Source organism: Macadamia integrifolia, unplaced genomic scaffold (genome assembly GCF_013358625.1).
Source record: "Macadamia integrifolia cultivar HAES 741 unplaced genomic scaffold, SCU_Mint_v3 scaffold3056, whole genome shotgun sequence".
Lineage (NCBI taxonomy): Eukaryota > Viridiplantae > Streptophyta > Magnoliopsida > Proteales > Proteaceae > Macadamia > Macadamia integrifolia.
Window position 1 is genome coordinate 3,899 of NW_024869167.1, and position 3,468 is coordinate 7,366.

Genomic DNA, 3,468 nt, shown 5'->3' on the forward strand with positions numbered 1-3,468 from the left:
CTCTATGAACAACCAATAGAAAAGCACTGATTTAGAATATTTGATAGTGAGAGTTGATACTGCAAGTTGAAACTTCAATTCACACAATGGTATGAAATGGAGATAAGGTATAGTGATCTGAAGTCTTTACATAGAGAGACATAACTGCTCACCTCTTCATGTCATGATCATGGTTGTAAAGCCTAGGTCTATTCTATATTTTTATTAGGACTCTTACCAGATAAGGATAGTTATAGGGCAATAAAATGTGGCTCTATCATATGCTTAGGAAACAAAGAGGCAAATGATTAATGACAAGATGAGACATAAAGAGTGATAAAGATGAATAGGGAAAGACTATTGAGGAAAAAAAAAAGAGGATAATAAGCTTTATGATTGTAAATTGGCCTAACAAAGTCAGTGATTTGGACTTTTCAAGGTCTTTCTAGGGAAGTAGTTACTTTGTCTATGGTTTGGACTTTGGATTTTGTTTTCCCTCATCGATGGGATTAAGTGTTTAGGGATGATATTGGGGTTCTCAATCAATGTGATAGCCAACTAAGTTAAAGTAAGCTAATACAGTATTTAAAGGGATCTTAACTTAATCTATCCAGAAATAGGTTTCCTTTTTGAGAGAGAGAGAGAGAGAGAACTAATACTGTATTTAAAGTTGACTTAGCTCCCTAACTAAAGACATTTCACACTAAATCAGTGATATACTCATTGTCATCAAATCAAGTGTGGATTTTAACCCAAAAAAAATCAAGTGTGGAAACTAGAAAGGGGTTCTTATTAATATATCTAGAAATGGGTTTCCTTATTAGGAGAGAGAGAGAGAGAGAGGGGGTTGGTAAATGTTAGCTAGTGTTTCTGTTATGGAGTTTACCGGGGAATAAAAATGGAAGGTCGGGAAGCATTCGTATGTGGCAAGTGTTGTTGTTGACTTCCTGTGCTTAGGGGAGAGAGAAATTATGGCCAGGACTCAGGAGCCCAGAATTCTTTAGTTACCCGAAAGATAAAAGAGTACAAGAAGTCAAAATGCCCTGAGGCTGGTTTCTTGAGAAACGTACATCACATTAAAAGTGGGTTTTGGATCCTTAGAGTTATAGTAATAGACCACAAAGAAAAGAGAGAGAGAGAGAGAGAGAGAGAGAGAGAGAGAGAGCACTGGTTTGATGGCAAACAAATTTGGTTGGGTCCACTGTTCGTTTCCTTTTTCCATAGCAAGCCCTTGATATGTAGCTGAATGCAGAGAGCTTTAAAGCTTGTTGTGTCACAGAATATAATTGTCTTCTTCATTATGGGGGTTGGCCATCCCTAAACCCTGATACTTCTGTGGGTTATGTTAATGGCTTGATAAGACCATGTTGGTTTAATTCTCTTTTTCTTCTTTGGGACTGGTGCTTGTATACCATGAAATAGGCTGGGCTGATAGGACCAATTTTTTTTGAGCATAGTTGTCACGGCATGTATAATCTTGGTGATCATAGATATTGGGAGGGGTTAGACACAAAAATATCAATATGGTGTCTGAAACGTCCATGCGTTCAATTGATGCCTTGACAACTATGTCTGAAAATGCACTCCAATATTTTGTCAAGGTATAAAAACTCGAAATTGGTATGACAACAACTTCCATCAATTTCAAGTCCAATCATCTTGAAATCAATCAAAATATATAGCTTAATTGGATTGGACTTTGTATACATAGAATCAAATTTAATAAGATACATCCCTAATCAATTCTGAGTTAACACTGTTAATTTTTAGCCGATTTCAATTTAATTTTTAAAACCATATGGTGTTGGACTAGCTAGTAATAATTTACATGAAATGGTTTCAAACGTATGATATGTATAGGTATGGTTCAAATTATTTATGCGGATAAAGGTTTCAGGATTTTCCCTACGAGAAGAACCCTCGATATTTTGACGAGAAAGTTTCACTTCACTCACATTGAAATGATCATTGTCAATCATATGCCATAATCTCTCCCCTATTGTATGAAGTGATATTTCTTTTGAGTTTCCAAGAAGTCCCATCCAATCGCAATAAAGGTGTGAAGGGTGAAGGTGAAGGGTGAAGAGGGTGAAGGGTGAAGAAATTGGATGAAAAAAAACTCATTCCTTGTTTTTTAGGGCAAGCAACGCTTCTGCAGGACCAATGGACGATAGTGAATATGCCATGAGTTAAAGGCATTTTCACCACTAGACAGAATTATTGTTAATTAACTCTACTTAACAATGACAATTTAATCTTGTCCCAACTTAAATGTGGTAAGCTACAAAATTAACCTTACAATTTTTAATAATTCCAATAGGTTCCTTAATTTTCCAGGTTTCTCAGGTGATGTTTTCTAGAACATCTCCATGTGGCCAATCCTCATAATTTAGGTGTCGGGAACCCAATTGATCAAATTACCCCCGCTTCATTGGCAGAACATTACTAAACTAATGAATGCAGAGAGAGAGAGAGAGACCTATATAAAATGACCCACGTAGGCACTCCTTGATGCTTGAGCTATATATGATCAGCAATTAATAGTGATATTGGGAGATATTACAGTAATAGCCTCTGGAGTCTGAACCCGTAGGGCATAGGAGGGGTGCGGAATCCAGAGAGAGCGCAGAGGACACCATTATAAGATCCTATGTGGTTAGCTTAGCTTTAAACAACGCAAGGCATAAGGCACAAGTTACGGTGAATATATACGTGTGTGTTTCTGGTTCTCCTTCTTCCTCGTGCCAAGCCGTATAGAGAGAGAGAGAGAGAGAGAGAGAGAGAGAGAGAGTTTGAGCTACCCAACTAGAGGTCTAATCTGACGCTACCCTATGTGACCCCTAATACCTGACGCACATTTGACGCCATCACCACCACCGCCACCAGCGGAGCACCACCACTTCCACACTCCTCCTATCCGGCCTTGTTACGTAAGTGGGGTTATTTTATGACCGTTGTCCGATGTTCCCTAAGCAACATTGAAATGGGCAATATATAACCTTTCCTCCAACAATATCTACTTGTCCTTTTCTTCCTTTTCACGTTAAAATAGAGTGTTTCAATTTTCAATGTGTTGGACTTTGGGTGTACCGTTAGATTGCTTCCTCATTGGTAGAGATGGTTGAATATGATACACTCCTTTAACTGTAAATCCATTCATTCTAGGGTAACTTATCGAGAGCCCATAGGGTTGGTGCGTAGGAGGCAGCCTGAGGTTCGGTAGGGGAGAGGATGGGTAGTGTATGCCAACATCTAATGCAGCTTAGAGGATAGGTGGAGTTTCTTTGTGGCCCAGTAGTGGTGGCAGTGCACATCCGATGATTTGGAACACTTTAAGATGTATGTTCTCATGTGTTGAGGTTTGTACCGGGATGTTTCAAATCGTCGAATGCGCGATGCCCCATTGTTGTGCCACTGAAGAGCCAGTTCCTTAGAGGACTCAAATCAAGTGATCAAAGCTAAATCATCATATCCTTAAAAAAAAAAATA